Here is an 18,367-nt window from a genome sequence, read left to right as displayed (position 1 = left end):
AATATTTTTTGACTCGGGGGCTACCCGATTATTTGTCTCGCTTGCTCTTAGCAAGCGGTTTAGCAGAGCTCTAGGGGAGCTGGATTGCACACTTGAGGTTGAGATAGCTGATGACAGGACCGTCAGGGTCGCGAGAGTATATAGGGGGTGTTCGCTGCGGTTATTTGACGAGCAGTTCTTAGTGGATTTGGTTCCTATTCCCCTGCGAGGGAATAAAGTTATAGTGGGTATGGATTGGCTGAGCCCCAATGTGGCAGTGATTGATTGTGAGCTGCAGTTGGTAAGGGTCCGCACTCCTAGTGGGGGAGAGTTAGTGATTCAGGGCGAGAGGCCACAACGCGGACCAATTCTTTGTTCAGCAGCGAGAGCGAGGCGCTACTTCCAGCAGGGACGTGCGGGGTACGTCGCCTATGTTATTGATGCCCGGGAGAAGGGTAAGGCGACAGTTGATGATGTACCAGTAGTGCGAGAGTACCCAGATGTATTTCCAGAGGATTTTCCTGGTATACCTCCTGAGAGACAGGTTGAGTTCAGGATTGTCCTGGTTCCTGGTGTGGCTCCGATAGCCAAGGCACCGTATCGGCTGGCTCCTCCCGAGATGCAGGAGTTGTCTATGCAGCTACAGGAGCTGCTAGACAAAGGATTTATCAGGCCGAGCAGTTCACCATGGGGAGCCCCGATCCTATTCGTGAGGAAGAAGGACGGGTCGCACCGTATGTGTATAGATTACCGGGAGTTGAACAAGGTAACGGTGAAGAACCGTTACCCCCTTCCGAGGATAGATGATCTGTTTGACCAGCTTCAGGGAGCATCTTGGTTTTCCAAGATTGATTTACGCTCCGGATATCACCATATGCGGGTCAGGGTTGAGGATGTACAGAAGACCGCTTTTAGGACCCGCTATGGTCATTATGAGTTCGTGGTGATGCTGTTTGGGCTCACCAACGCTCCAGCCGCGTTCATGGACCTCATGAACCGCGTGTGCAGGCCGATGCTGGATCGGTCCGTGATAGTGTTCATTGATGATATCTTGGTGTATTCCAAGACTCAGGAGCAGCATGAAGAGCACTTGAGGGAGGTGCTTGAGACCTTGAGGAGGGAGAGACTTTTCACAAAGTTCTCCAAGTGCGAGTTCTGGTTGCGCGAGGTGCAGTTCCTAGGGAACCTTGTCAACCAGAAGGGTATATTGGTAGATCCGGCCAAGATTGAGGCCGTGATGCAGTGGGAGGTCCCGAGGTCTCCATCCGAGATTCGGAGCTTCCTGGGTTTGGCAGGGTATTACAGGAGATTTATCCAGGATTTCTCGAAGATAGCAGTTCCACTCACCCGACTGACCAAGAAGTCGGTGGTGTTTCGCTGGGGTACTGAGCAACAGGCAGCCTTTGAGACGCTCAGGCAGCGACTGTGCGAGGCGCCGATTCTTACCCTGCCAGAGGGGGTGGATGATTTTGTAGTCTACTGTGACGCTTCGATAACAGGTTTGGGAGCAGTGTTGATGCAGCGAGGGCATGTGATAGCTTATGCCTCGAGACAGTTGAAGCCTCACGATGCTAACTATCCGACACACGATTTAGAGCTGGGGGCAGTGGTGTTCGCCCTCAAGATTTGGCGGCATTACCTCTATGGGGTCCGTTGTACCATCTACACGGATCACAAGAGTTTGAGGTACCTCATGGATCAGCCAAATCTGAACATGAGGCAGCGTCGGTGGTTAGACGTGGTAAAGGATTATGACTGTGAGATCCTTTACCATCCGGGCAAGGCCAACATAGTGGCCGATGCTCTGAGCTGTAAGGTGGTAGCGGCCCCGATTAGGGATATATGCCTGAGGATGACAGTGATTACTCCATTGCTAGAGCAAATTAGAGAGGCACAGGTTGAGGGCCTGAAGGAGGAGAGGCAGAAGTGTGAGAGGATCGCGGGCCGAGTAGCTTCCTTCGATTATGACAGTCGAGGATTATTGACCCTGCATGGGAGGGTCTGGGTACATGTACTGGGGTGGAGTACGACAAGTGTTGATGGATGAGGCCCACAAGTCTCGGTTCTCCATCCACCCAGGGGCGACGAAGATGTACAGAGATCTTCGACCCTATTACTGGTGGCCCTGCATGAAGCGAGACGTAGCTTGGTACGTGGAGAGGTGCCTGACCTGCAGGAAGGTCAAGGCAGAGCACCAGAGACCCCACGGCAAGATGCAGCCGTTAGATATTCCCGTGTGGAAATGGGAAGATATCACCATGGATTTCATTACTAAGCTTCCCAGGACCGCACGAGGGGTTGATTCGATTTGGGTCATCGTGGATCGGTTGATCAAGAGTGCGCATTTTATACCGATCCAAGAGAGCATCTCGGCCGAGAAGCTGGCCGAGATTTATGTGCGAGAGGTAGTGGCACATCATGGAGTGCCTGTTTCGGTGGTGTCAGACCGAGACGTTCGGTTTACTTCCATGTTTTGGAAGCGGTTTCACGACGAGATAGGTACTCGTCTTCATTTCAGCACCGCTTTCCACCCTCAGACGGACGGACAGAGCGAAAGGACGATTCAGACTCTCGAGGACATGCTTTGGGCATGTGTCCTAGATTTCGGTGGCAGTTGGGATACGTATCTTCCATTAGCGGAATTTTCGTATAACAACAGTTACCACGCCAGTATTGACCAACCTACCTTTGAGATGCTTTATGGGAGGAAGTGTAGGCCCCCAATCTGTTGGGGTGAGGTCGATCAGAGAGTCATGGGAAGTACGGAGGTAGTGCTCAAGACCACAGAGTTGAAACAACAGGTCCGTAGCAGGCTCCAGACTACTCAGAGTTGGCAGAAGAGTTACGCCGACCGGAGGCGTTCGGGCTTGGAGTTCCAGGTGGGTGATATGGTCCTCATGAAGGTGTCACCCTAGAAGGGTGTCATCAGATTCCGGAAGCAGGGCAAGCTGGGCCCCAGATTCATAGGTCCGTTCAGGGTTTTGGCCCGGGTGGGTCGCGTTGCTTATCGTTTGGACCTTCCAGCAGAGCTCAGTCAGATCCACAACACGTTCCATGTATCTCAGTTACGGAAGTGTTTGGTGGACGAGTCAGTAGTTGTACCATTGGAGGATATTCAGGTTGATAGCCGCCTGAATTACATCGAGAGACCCATTGCGATCTTGGATCGGAAGACGAAGACTTTGAGGAACAAGGTAGTTCAGCTAGTAAAGGTGCAGTGGCAGCACCAGAAGGGTTCAGAGTGGACGTGGGAGTCCGAGGAGGAGATGAGAGAACATTATCCGAAGTTGTTTTCAGATTCAGTAGCAGCAGACTTCGAGGACGAAGTCTGATTCAAGTGGGGGTGATTTGTAACGATTGACTTTCGAGGTATTAATTATTTAATTTTCTTAAATTATAATTGGGCCAAGTATGGATAATAGGAGTGTTGGATTGGACTTATGCACTTGGACCAAAGACTTGGGCCGCCCAAAAGACTTACGCTGGGCGTAGCCTGGGCGTACGCGGGGCGTAATGGGCCGCGTTTAGAATCGGGGCGCGCACACGTACGCGTAGCGTACCAAAATGTACGCGCAGCATACGTGAACATATAAGGAAAACCCTAATTTAAGGGTTTAAGAGCTATATAAACCCCATTATAGCCTCCCCCTGGTTTCTTATCAGCCTCCTCACCCACAAGAAAACCCTAACTCGTTCTTACCCCTTTTCATTGTGTCAAGTTGCTTTTGTGAGTGTTTTTAGTGAAAGAAAGTTGTGAAGAAGGAAAGGAAAGGTTGGAGAAGAAGCTTGAGCTCAAGGATCTGGACTAAGCTCACCCTTTTGTCACAAAAGAAGGTATAAAGCACTTAACTTTCTTCCTCATATTCTAGATCTAGGGTTATGGGAGTTTTGGACCTCTTTAGGTCCAAAGGTTGGACCTTGATCTTGTGAATCCGTTTTTGAGCTTGGGGTTGCCATCCTTGAGGCTCAAAACACTTTCTTAGCAATAAAGTTTCAATCTTTGAGGCTTTCATGAAGCCATGCATGAGATCTAGCCATTTCCATGGAAATAGATTATTGTTTTTAGAGTTTGAGCTTATGTGAGTCATGTAAGCCATCAAGTAAGCAACTTTATGGTTTAAGGCATGGAATAAGACTTGGATCTAAGTTTGTAGCTTCTGACTCAGAATATTAAGCACTTAATAGAGAAAGGACTTAACAGGGTATTACGCTGAGCGTAAATGGGAGTACGCCCAGCGTACTCGCCATCGAACAGTTACGCTAAGCGTACTTCGGAGTACGCCCTGCGTAACTCAGTCAGTTTGGACCTTGGGTATTTGGGCCTCGGTGTGGGCTGTATTTGAACTTTGGGCCTTAGTGGGCCAGCAGGAGTCAGAGTATGTGCCAAAGGTATTTTTGGGCTTAAGTAGGGCCATATGAGGAGTTAGGCCCAATTTGGAAAAATTGGGCCATTAGTGGGCCTTTGGTGGGCCATTAGTGGACTTAGAAAGAAGTAAAGGGTTTGGGCCTTGTTTATGACCCACACCATAGCAGGGGTAAAATAGTCATTTCACCCATGGAAGGATCCTCGTTTTGATTAAGCATTTTATTGGTCATGATAGCCGGAGAGTAGCCGGGACAGCAGTCAGGGATCCTTCACTTGGATTTTCAGCGGTCAGTTCTTCGAGGTGAGTTTCCTTCCAGTAGGAACGGGTCTACGGCCACAATGCCGGCCCGCTTAGATAGCAGTAGTTCCGGACTACGGTTCGATGCCGGGGTGGTCCCGAGAAGTAGTTCAGTATGCTTGATGTCTTTGTGATTCAGGCATGTCTATGTGTTATGTGTTCCGGACTACGGTCCGATGCAATATGCAGTATATGTGTTATTGTTATATGTTATGATTATGTTATGCTATGTTCAGTAGGTTCGATGCAGAGGGCGAGGCCCTAGTCAGTTCCGGACTTCGGTCCGATGCAGAGGGCAAGACCCTAGTCAGTTCCGAGCTTCGGTCCGATGCAGAGGGCAAGGCCCTAGTCAGTTCCGGACTTCGGTCCGATGCTGAGGGCAAGGCCCTAGTTAGTTCCGGACTTCGGTCCGATGCAGAGGGCGAGGCCCTAGTCAGTTCCGGGCTTCGGTCCGATGCAGTGGGCAAGGCCCAGTATGTGCTTTATATGCTATTGTATGGTATGTGGTAGTTTGGGGGAGCTCACTAAGCTTCGTGCTTACAGTTTCAGTTTTGGTTTCAGGTACTTCAGCTAGCAAGGGGAAGGGCTCGGGATGATGGCATGGCACCCACCACAGTTTTAGCCTGGGAGTTAGACTCTGATATTTGACATCTGATGTGATATGAGACATATTTTATAATATCTTGAGATACACGACTTATGGTTTTTCTATATGATATTGAATATTATGGTTTTAGTAATGTTTTCAAACGAAATTTTTGGCTTGTATTTTTGGGATGTTTCAGCTGTAAACCAACAAACCCGGTATGATTGGGTTGTGGTCAAGGACCAACAAACCCTGTATGCGTGTTTGTATTGTATATGTATTTGTTTGTGTTGTGGGGTACTTTGGGAATCTTAGTAAGCTTTGACTTACAGTTTGGATCTCAATGTTTCAGGTACTTCTAATGAGCAGGGAAAAGCGAATGCGTGATTATACACATCATCCCGCAGTTTATGGCATTAATACCCTGATTCGATATTTTGACTTATTATGATTTGCAAACAATGTTTTGGTAACTTGTGGATTTATGGATTTGTGTTTTAAAATGAAAAATTTTACTCTAATTTTTAGGACGTTACATCAAGATTCTTCTACATGCTATTTCTTTCACATTTTCATGTCAATAAATGTGACAACCCGAAATTTCTATTATGTACAACCATTCACGTCAATAGAAGTCAGAACTGTTTCTGCTAACTTTTAAGCTTTCTGGAGTCAGTTTAAGTGTTTTAAAGCTTAGTACTTCAGGAGATAACTGGAGAGAGGATACCCTAGGGTTTATTGTGCATCAATAAAGTCTCAAAACTCCAAGAGTTTGGAGTTTACGGCCCAAACATGGTGTTTACGGCCGTAAACCCCAAGGAGTATAAATATGACACTTAGTCATATTTATCACTTTTTCACACTTTCAAGAACTAGAACTTGAAATCCTCTCAAGTATCATCCGATTTTCCTTCTTGATCTTCAACTTTGTAAGTGTTTCTTGCCCTAATTAGTTGATATCTTACTTAATCTAGTGATCTTACATGATTTCATCCATGAAATCATTCCATTTGTGTAGATCTTCAAGTGTTCTTCATTTCACCAAGAACACCAAGAACACACACTAGTGTTCTTGGACTTTTAACACCCTTACAAGCTTCTATATAGTAAGTACTCTTACCTTAGCTTGTTATAGGCTTGATACACTTGTTAAACAACTAGAAAACACAAAGAAACACAAGATCAAAGGTGTTTACGGTCCAGACATGTTCTTGGACCGTAAACCCTAATGAAAGGGCCATTGTGAGCCCTAGTCCCTTACCAAGCCTTGGATACTAGTCTGGATCACATCCTTGAAGTGCTTAGGACCTTAAACATCAAAAAGACCAAGAACCATTAGAGTTTACGGTCGTAAACTCATGGAGAAATGGTCCATGGGCCGTAAACTCTATAAAGGGGTGAAATGGTGCCACAATCACTTCCTAAGGCTTAGACTTGAAGTTAGGATGCTTCTTTATGACCTATAAGACCTCAAAACACGAAATGGTAGAGTTACCATGGGTTTACGGCCGTAAACTCATGGGTTTACGACCGTAAACTCCATGGGAGTTGGTCCCAAAACCGTAAACTCCAAAAAAGTCTACCCTTGGACCTTAAACTCATAATCAAGGCCCTACAACCCTTAGATGCAATCCTTAGTACTTATAGCACTTAAATCAAGTGTTTTTCATGTCCTAGGGTGTCTTAACTTGGTTAATTAGTTGTTTAATGACTAATTGGATACATATATGTGTTATTATATGTTAACTAGGATCCTTGTGTGTGCTCAAGTCTTCACTTGACACTTAGCATCCTATAACATCCGTTCATCCAAACCTCTCACTACAGGTGAGTTCATACCCCCTTAATTAACCTTTTAAATGTTTTTAAATGCTTTTATGGGGGGGGGGATACAAGTTGATCTATTATAGTTATTATATCAATCACATGTGATTAATAACTACCAAACAAGTGGATTTCTTACTTTTCAAATTGTTTTTTTGTTACAAACCCTGTTACATGTCAAATACTTTTACTAAACTCTTTTTCATGTCAAATACTTTTATTAAACTCTTTTAAACTTATATTCTGTTAATTGTGTATCTATGTAGATATAGTTATATAAGTAGGATTGAAAGGACTTAGGAATGATAGCTCACCCTACCTCCTGTTCCTCGTTTGGTTGTGGACTTAGGGTATCGGTTGTTTGTCCGAAGGTCGTTTGAATCCTAGTTATATATTATGTATATGTATATAGATATAAAAGTTCCTTCTTTCTATTCAATACCTTTGGGTAGCAAAGGTATACAAACATGTTCATATATACAAACATCATTACTAGTAAACTATAATAGGTATAGTTTAGGAAGTTACTAATACTATTACTAGTACAATGAAACATACAATGAGTCAGTTCATACATGAGTCAGAACATACTAGACAGAGAGAGAACATACAATACAGCTAGTACATACTATACATTATACAAGAGAACATACTATTATGAGAAACAGAGAGAACATACATACATACTAGACAGAGAGAGAACACACAATACAGCTAGTACATACAATACATATACAAGTACATTACACAGTTATGTGAGCCACGTAACGGGGCATGACATCACCTGTCATGGCTCGTTTTGTATCCAGAATCTTCTTAAGTGGAGAGCGTTGAGTATGTGTATAGATCTATACTGGATTGACTATCCTACACCTTGCTGCTCGCTACAGTGGGACTTGCAAGTCTACGGGTGCCAAACGTCATTCCTTCCGACGTCTTACATCGTCGTGTTTCTAGTCGGTAGTATGGTACATGCCGATCACATAATACTTTAAATAATAAATGGTTTAAGGTAGTTATTACAACAGTAGTTACTTAGTACAACACTACAGTACTATTTTATTTTCCCATTGCATTCACTTTGTGATCTTCACACAATGAACAGTAATGTAAAAACTATATTTTTGGTTAATGATAGTCAGATTTGGGAAAATACATACTCTTACAAGAGACACACACACAGATACTTGATGCCTTGGTAGAAGGCTACTATTAGTAGTAAAACATAGGGTTTTCTAGGAGAGTTCAAACACTTACAAACATCTTACAAACATTTTACAAACATTCACAAACTTTTACAAACTTACACATCACATACTTACAAACACTTTCATACAAACACAGACACTAAAATACTTATGATCTCACCAGCTTTAAAGCTGATACTCCCTTTCAAAATAACTTGTATTCTCAGGTCTCCAGTAGACAGGTACCGACACCAGGTTTTGAGAAGATGGAGCTCGTGCAAGACTCATCTTTTATTTTGATTCATATTTTTGGTGTCTATTAACTTGACAGAACACACTTGTATTAAATTATATTATTAATGCAATGGATGATGTTGTTGCTTGTTTACTACTATTCATTGTTGTGATACTGAACATGACGTCCTCCACCCCCCGAACGATTCCGCCGTTCCGGTTTTGGGTTGTGACAGATTGGTATCAGAGCATTGTTTATAGTGAATTGAGTATATCAACCCATAAAAGATATACAGACTATAAATACAATGGGATTAAAATACTCTGACCAAGAGTTTATACTTTTAAATAATAAAATATTTAACTAAGTATACATGCCTGCATTCATACAAAAATCAGTGTCACTAGGACAGAACAAAAGTATTACGATTGTTGGGCAGCAGAAGTAGACTTAGAGACATATAGTCAAAGCTCGGAAGATATAGCCTGATCAACTATATTATCCGAGGATTGACTAGCATGTGCCTAAGTGTGGTTGTGAGGTTGCAACAAGTCTAAAAACTTACCAACACTACTACAATGAAAACATTAGAACATAACATAAACCTAAAATACTATAAGAGTATTTTGTGTTACTATAAATTACTTATGTGCTTAGTTCTTATACCCATTTTCTCGCGTAGATATCATGGCTGGATTCCATATCCCCGGAGACCCGTACTATCCCAACCACGACAATGTTGGATGGCTGGGAGAAGAGCCAGAAGATGATCACCCGATCCCCTTGGATGATCACCAAGCTGAAGGTTTTTCTGATGGTTCTGACTCAGAACCTGAAGTCAACAACCTACCCCCAGCTGCTCAAGACCCAAACCCAAACCCTCGTCCAGCATTTCAAGGACCCACACCTCCGTGGGCCACAAACTTGAATAGATGGAGTCAGGAACAGGGTCAACCCATTCCCTACAATGGAGACAGAAGCTTTTACAACCTCACCGAGGGAGGTTCAACTGATCGTGTCCTGCCCATCATGGTCCGTAGGATTTCTCGGAACACCGAGCAAGGTCGAGCAACTATCGACCGAGTGTTGGAGATTGACGCCAACTCTGGCGTTAACACAGTTCGCATTCGTCAGCTAGAGTCTGCTCATGAAAGGACTCAAATCCACAATGCAGCTCTGCAGAGAGAACTTACTGAAACCCGGGCTGAAGTCAGGGAACTTCGAGCTCAGGAAGTAAGATCCGAAAGGCGCATTAGGGACATAGAACGCCTTCTGTCGGAGTCAAGGACTCACTCTAGTAGTTCTCGTCACCGATAGAGTCTCCTCGACTTCTCTTTTGGATATAACTTAGTTTATGTAAAAACTCTAGTCTAATTTCCTACCTTTATTAGAACTTGGACCTGTTAGGTCTTGATTAGGTCGTAGATCTGTCAAAATTTTCCCATCTTGGTTTGATGTAAGACCTACTTCAAGGTCATTTTCCCGAACTTATTACATTTGTAATTCCAATATTATTGACAGATATCTAATCTCATGGAAATTATTATCCAAATGCTATCATCTGTTAGTACTAGATCTACATTCAATCGTGCTATTCAATTGTGCTGTTGGACTATGGAGAGTTAGTCCATGAGGCATTCTCATCAAATTCTCCCTATTAAATTCTTATCAACATCTTCATCTTTGTAAACTGATAGTTAAAAGATGCCTCCACGTCGATCAATGAGACGCGATCCTCCGATAACTGCAACACCACCTGCTCCTCAAATCGATACGGCAGCTCTAAATGCTGCAGTAGTTGCGGCTGTGGCAACAACCATGGCTCAATATCATTCTTCTGGTTCCACTGGAGGAGGAACCCCTGTTCAATCTACTCATTGTGAAATCCCTGTACGCTTGAGAGAGTGCTCCTACAAGGACTTCACCAGCTGCAAGCCACTGTCCTTTAAAGGGACTGGCGGAGTCATTGCCCTCTCGCAATGGTTCGAAAAGACAGAGTCGATCTTCGAGATCTGCTCATGCCCGGAGGGAAGCAAAGTCAAATTTGCTGCTTGCACCTTCGAGGAAAAAGCCCTGACATGGTGGAATAGCCATGTCAAGTCACTATCTCTAATAGTGGCAAATGCTATGGGCTGGGAAGCTCTGAAAGAGCTAATGATTGAAGAGTACTGCCCGAGGGGAGAAATCCAAAAGATGGAGCAGGAACTGTGGAGCCTAACCATGAAAGGCTCCGACATAGTCTCCTACACCGCCAGGTTCTGTGAACCGGTGGCCCTCTGTCCCAACATGGTTCATACAGAGGGAAAGAAGATAGAGAGATACATATGGGGGCTGGTGCCTCCATTCCAGGGAAATGTTTTGGCTTCAAACCCCACTACATTCGATAGTACCAAGCGGTTGGCACAGCGGCTTATTGACCATGGGGTTCGTACCCCTGCCGCAACAACAACCCTGGCCATCTCAGAACCCGCCAAAACCGCTGACTCCAAGCGGAAGTTCTGGGATGACAAAAAGAAGAAGAAGGCTGCCAAAAAGCAGCAGGTCATGGCAGTTCATGCTGCGATAGCACCTGCCTCTGTTGCTCCGGTTAGGCAGTATGCTGGAAGTTTGCCTAAGTGCAACCAGTGCAACTTCCACCACATTGGAGCCTGTCGTGAAATGCAGTGCTCTAACTGCAGCAGGAAGGGGCACACTGCCCGCTTCTGCAAGGCTCCAGCAAGACCAATCACCCAAGTCCCCGACGCTGGTGTGAGCCAAACTTGCTACGGTTGTGGCGAGGTGGGCCACTTCAAGAGGAACTGCTCGAAGGCAGGGAATGCCGGCGGAGTGGGAAGGGTTCTGGCCATAGGCCACGAGGAGGCGGTTGCCGACCCCACAGTGGTCACTGGTACGTTTCTCATCGATAACTCTTATGCATGCATATTGTTTGATAGTGGATCGGAGAGGAGTTTCGTGAACCAAAAATTTTCTCATTTACTTAAGCAAAAATCACGAGCACTTAAAGAACCGTTCACTGTAGAAATGGCTAATGGAAAGACGGAGAGCACTAACAGTATATTCATAGGGTGTACCCTAACTCTAGATAGTCATTCATTTTCGATCGACCTCATGCCGGACTCAATTAAAAGTTTCGACATCATTATCGGCATGGATTGGTTGAGTCTTCATCGTGCCGACATCATGTGTTACGAAAAGGCTGTTCGCCTTAATCTGCCGTCAGGCGAAACTCTAGTAGTTTACGGCGACAAACCCGGCACTAACCTTCGTATCATCTCGAGCATTCAAGCCCAGAAATTCTTGCGAAAGGAATGTCGCGCATTCCTTGCTCATGTGGTCGATGTGAGCCAAGAAACGAAAGACCTTAAGAACATTCCAGTAGTACGCGACTTTCCCGACATCTTTCCAGAAGAACTCCCAGGATTACCTCCGCAACGTCAAGTCGAGTTCAGAATCGAATTAGTTCCAGGGGCTACCCCCGTGGCCAAATCGCCCTATCGTCTAGCACCTGCAGAGATGCAAGAACTGTCCTGTCAACTTAACGAACTGCTCAGCAAGGGCTTTATAAGACCAAGCTTCTCACCCTGTGGAGCTCCAGTCTTGTTCGTCAAGAAGAAAGACGGATCGTTTCGTATGTGCATCGACTACAGGGAACTCAACAAACTGACCGTCAAGAATCGTTACCCTCTGCCTCGTATAGACGATTTATTTGATCAACTGCAAGGGGCGAACTTCTTTTCAAAAATCGATCTAAGATCCGGATATCACCAACTACGAGTGCTAGGGGAGGATGTCCCGAAGACAGCCTTCCGAACTCGTTATGGGCACTACGAATTTGTAGTGATGTCGTTCGTATTAACAAACGCGCCCGCAGTATTCATGGATTTAATGAATAGGGTGTGTCGTCCTTACTTGGATCAGTTCGTCATCGTCTTCATCGATGACATACTTATCTATTCTCGTAGTAAGGAGGAGCATGGTCGACATCTGCGACAGGTATTAGAAATACTGCGTTCGAAGAAGCTCTATGCGAAGTTCTTGAAATGCGAATTTTGGATCCGAAGAGTCGAATTCTTAGGGCACGTGGTTAGTGAGGAGGGAATACACGTGGACCCTTCCAAAATCAAAGCCATTGAGAGCTGGTCAGCACCGAAGACGCCTACTGAAATTTGTCAATTTCTAGGCCTCGCTGGCTACTATCGCAGGTTCATTCAGAACTTCTCACGAATTGCAAAACCCCTCACGACTTTGACCCAGAAGGGCGTGGCCTTTGACTGGGAAGAGAAGCAGGAAAGAGTGTTCCAAATGCTCAAGCGAGCCTTGTGCACCGCACCAATACTATCCCTCCCCGAAGGGATAGAAGACTTCGTTGTCTATTGCGATGTGTCTAATCAAGGACTCGGATGTGTTTTGATGCAGCGAGGTAAGGTCATCGCCTACGCCTCGAGACAGCTGAAGACACATGAGGTCAACTACACCACTCACGATCTTGAGCTAGGAGCAGTTGTGTTTGCTCTGAAGATCTGGAGACACTACCTGTATGGTACAAAAAGCACTATCTTACAGACCACAAAAGCCTACAACATATATTCGACCAGAAGGAGCTCAACATGAGACAACGACGGTGGGTCGAGCTACTCAGTGACTACGAATGTGAAATTCGTTATCATCCGGGTAAAGCCAATGTAGTAGCTGACGCCCTAAGTCGGAAAGAATACTCTGGTCGTAGGGTCAAATCATTGACTATGACTATCCATTCACACTTGTCCACGCAAATTAAGGAGGCTCAGCTCGACGCTTTGAAACTTGAAAATGTGGCGGGTGAATCCCTGCGAGGGATGGATAAGAACTTGGAAGTCAAGGGTGGCGGAGCTTATTATCTCATGGATCGGATCTGGACACCGAAACACGGTGGTTTCCGAGACTTGGTCATGACCGAGGCGCACAACACTCGTTATTCCGTCCACCCAGGTTCAGATAAGATGTATCTGGATCTTAAAAAGCTATACTGGTGGCCTAACATGAAAGCAGAGATTGCTACCTTCGTAAGTAAATGCCTTACTTACGCCAAGATCAAGATCGAATACCAGAAACCATCAGGTCTACTACAGCAGCCGGAGATACCGAAATGGAAGTGGGAGCGGATCACTATGGACTTCATAACCAAGTTGCCCAAGACAACGGGTGGACTTGATACCATATGGGTCATCGTCGACAGATTGACCAAGTCCGCACATTTCCTACCTATCAAAGAAACATACAAGATGGAGAAGCTTACAAGAACCTACATTCGGGAAATTGTACGACTGCACGGTGTTCCCATATCCATTATCTCGGACAGAGATAGTAGATTCACTTCGAGGTTCTGGCAGTCGTTACAAAGTTCCCTAGGAACTAGGCTGGACATGAGTACCGCCTACCATCCACAGACCGACGGACAAAGTGAGAGGACTATCCAAACCTTGGAAGATATGTTGCGAGCCTGTGTGATCGACTTTGGGAAAGCATGGGATACTCATTTACCCCTTGTCGAATTTTCCTACAACAACAGTTATCACACGAGCATAAAGGCTGCTCCATTCGAGGCCCTCTATGGCCGAAAGTGCAGATCCCCTCTGTGCTGGGCTGAGGTGGGTGATACCCAGTTAACTAAAGGACGAGTTCCTGAAAGCACTCTCACGGGTCCGAAGATCATTCGGGAAACGACAGAGAAGATCGTTCAGATTCGTGAACGATTGAAAGCCTCTAGAGACCGACAGAAAAGCTATGCTGATAAACGAAGGAAACCGTTGGAATTCCAGGTGGGCGACCGTGTTCTATTGAAGGTCTCACCCTGGAAGGGCTTAATACGCTTTGGAAAGCTTGGAAAGCTAAATCCAAGATACATAGGGCCTTTCGAGATTCTCGCAAGAATCGGCCCTGTAGCTTACAAACTTAACTTACCCCGCGAGCTCAATAATGTACATTCTACTTTCCACGTCTCGAACTTGAAAAAGTGTCTGTCCGACGAGACTCTTGTAATCCCACTCGACGAGATCGAGATCAACGAGAGTCTCAACTTCATGGAAGAACCTGTAGAGATCATGGACCGGGAGGTCAAGCAAACAAAACAAAGCCGTATCCCGATAGTGAAGGTTCGCTGGAACGCCAAGCGAGGACCTGAATTCACTTGGGAGCGAGAGGATCAGATGAAACTGAAATATCCTCGTCTTTTTACTTAGTTATTTGTAACTACTTATTTGCTTAAACTCTAATTTCGGGATGAAATTCCTTCTAACGGGGGGCTGATGTGACAACCTGAAATTTCTATTCTGTACAACCATTCACTTCAATAGAAGTCAGAACTGTTTCTGCTAACTTTGAAGCTTTCTGGAGTCAGTTTAAGTGTTTTAAAACTTAGTACTTCAGGAGATAACTGGAGAGAGGATACCCTAGGGTTTATTGTGCATCAATAAAGTCTCAAAACTCCAAGAGTTTGGAGTTTACAGCCCAAACATGGTGTTTACGGCCGTAAACCCCAAGGAGTATAAATATGACACTTAGTCATATTTATCACTTTTTCACACTTTCAAGAACTAGAACTCGAAATCCTCTCAAGTATCATCCGATTTTCCTTCTTGATCTTCAACTTTGTAAGTGTTTCTTGCCCTAATTAGTTGATATCTTACTTAATCTAGTGATCTTACATGATTTCATCCATGAAATCATTCCATTTGTGTAGATCTTCAAGTGTTCTTCATTTCACCAAGAACACCAAGAACACACAATAGTGTTCTTGGACTTTTAACACCCTTACAAGCTTCTATATAGTAAGTACTCTTACCTTAGCTTGTTATAGGCTTGATACACTTGTTAAACAACTAGAAAACACAAAGAAACACAAGATCAAAGGTGTTTACGGTCCAGACATGTTCTTGGACCGTAAACCCTAATGAAAGGGCCATTGTGAGCCCTAGTCCCTTACCAAGCCTTGGATACCAGTCTAGATCACATCCTTGAAGTGCTTAGGACCTTAAACATCAAAAAGACCAAGAACCATTAGAGTTTACGGCCGTAAACTCATAGAGAAATGGTCCATGGGCCGTAAACTCTATAAAGGGGTGAAATGGTGCCACAATCACTTCCTAAGGCTTAGACTTGAAGTTAGGATGCTTCTTTATGACCTATAAGACCTCAAAACACGAAATGGTAGAGTTACCATGGGTTTACGGCCGTAAACTCATGGGTTTACGACCGTAAACTCCATGGGAGTTGGTCCCAAAACCGTAAACTCCAAAAGAGTCTACCCTTGGACCTTAAACTCATAAGCAATGCCCTACAACCCTTAGATGCAATCCTTAGTACTTATAGCACTTAAATCAAGTGTTTTTCATGTCCTAGGGTGTCTTAACTTGGTTAATTAGTTGTTTAATGACTAATTGGATACATATATGTGTTATTATATGTTAACTAGGATCCTTGTGTGTGCTCAAGTCTTCACTTGACACTTAGCATCCTATAACATCCATTCATCCAAACCTCTCACTACAGGTGAGTTCATACCCCCTTAATTAACCTTTTAAATGTTTTTAAATGCTTTTATGGGGGGGGGGGGATACAAGTTGATCTATTATAGTTATTATATCAATCACATGTGATTAATAACTACCAAACAAGTGGATTTCTTACTTTTCAAATTGTTTTTTTGTTACAAACCCTGTTACATGTCAAATACTTTTACTAAACTCTTTTTCATGTCAAATACTTTTATTAAACTCTTTTAAACTTATATTCTGTTAATTGTGTATCTATGTAGATATAGTTATATAAGTAGGATTGAAAGGACTTAGGACTGATAGCTCACCCTACCTCCTGTTCCTCGTTTGGTTGTGGACTTAGGGTATCGGTTGTTTGTCCGAAGGTCGTTTGAATCCTAGTTATATATTATGTATATGTATATAGATATAAAAGTTCCTTCTTTCTATTCAATACCTTTGGGTAGCAAAGGTATACAAACATGTTCATACATACAAACATCATTACTAGTAAACTATAATAGGTATAGTTTAGGAAGTTACTAATACTATTACTAGTACAATGAAACATACAATGAGTGAGTTCATACATGAGTCAGAACATACTAGACAGAGAGAGAACATACAATACAGCTAGTACATACTATACATTATACAAGAGAACATACTATTATGAGAAACAGAGAGAACATACATACATACTAGACAGAGAGAGAACACACAATACAACTAGTACATACAATACATATACAAGTACATTACACAGTTATGTGAGCCACGTAACGGGGCATGACATCACCTGTCATGGCTCGTTTTGTATCCAGAATCTTCTTAAGTGGAGAGCGTTGAGTTTGTGTATAGATCTATACTGGATTGACTATCCTACACCTTGTTGCTCGCTACAGTGGGACTTGCAAGTCTACGGGTGCCAAACGTCATTCCTTCCGACGTCTTACATCGTCGTGTTTCTAGTCGGTAGTATGGTACAGGCCGATCACATAATACTTTAAATAATAAATGGTTTAAGGTAGTTAGTACAATAGTAGTTACTTAGTACAACACTACAGTACTATTTTATTTTCCCATTGCATTCACTTTGTGATCTTCACAGAATGAACAATAATGTAAAAACTATATTTTTGGTTAATGATAGTCAGATTTGGGAAAATACATATTCTTACAAGAGACACACACACAGATACTTGATGCCTTGGTAGAAGGCTACTATTAGTAGTAAAACATAGGGTTTTCTAGGAGAGTTCAAACACTTACAAACATCTTACAAACATTTTACAAACATTCACAAACTTTTACAAACTTACACATCACATACTTACAAACACTTTCATACAAACACAGACACTAAAATACTTATGATCTCACCAGCTTTAAAGCTGATACTCCCTTTCAAAATAACTTGTATTCTCAGGTCTCCAGTAGACAGGTACCGACACCAGGTTTTGAGAAGATGGAGCTCGTGCAAGACTCATCTTTTATTTTGATTCATATTTTTGGTGTCTATTAACTTGACAGAACACACTTGTATTAAATTATATTATTAATGCAATGGATGATGTTGTTGTTTGTTTACTACTATTCATTGTTGTGATACTGAACATAACGTCCTCTACCCCCGAATGATTCCGCCGTTCCGGTTTTGGGGTGTGACAATAAACAAGAGCATAATTTTGTTACCAATCTTTCTAAATTCAATAGTAAACTTATAACAAAAAGGAAGTTGAGATTTCACACACCTTTTATGTTTTCGCAAAAGACAATTCACCAGTAGTAACACTCATATATGTATAACTAAAACATCACATTCAATTTTCACAATGCTGCTGTGAAATAAAAAAGAGATTGACAAACAGGAAGATAAATCGATTTTAACAATCATTCAATTAATAGAAATTGACAGAATTCCATTCTAGTAACAACGATTTTAAGAAATCGATTTTAACAAGCATTCAAGAAACAGAAACAACGATTTTAAGAAACCATCGATTTTGACAGAATGTAGACAACAACAACGGTTTTAACAAGCATTCAACTAACAGAAATTGACAAATAGGAAGAGAAATCAGTTTTCAGGAGACGAGGTTGAGATAACTAGGAAAATATCGATAAATAGGAAGATAAATCGATTTTAAGAAACCAACGATTTTGATAGTAAATTAAGAGCGTGAGAGATAGCGAGATTGAGATCAAGGCAAAAACAATTCACTTACCTGGCAGAAGAATCGTAGTAGAGGCTGCTTTTGATGAAACGAGGTTTTACGCCTAATTTTGACGAAGAGGTTGTATATGTGAGATAGGGTCGTATACGTGGGTATAATGATAATTGTTAACTTTCGTTGTTAGTAAGGAATTCATTCCATCAT

Source organism: Lactuca virosa, chromosome 7 (genome assembly GCF_052849685.1).
Source record: "Lactuca virosa cultivar CGN04683 chromosome 7, Lactuca_virosa_CGN04683_v6, whole genome shotgun sequence".
In the NCBI taxonomy this organism is placed as follows: domain Eukaryota; kingdom Viridiplantae; phylum Streptophyta; class Magnoliopsida; order Asterales; family Asteraceae; genus Lactuca; species Lactuca virosa.
This window is presented reverse-complemented; position numbering follows the sequence as displayed.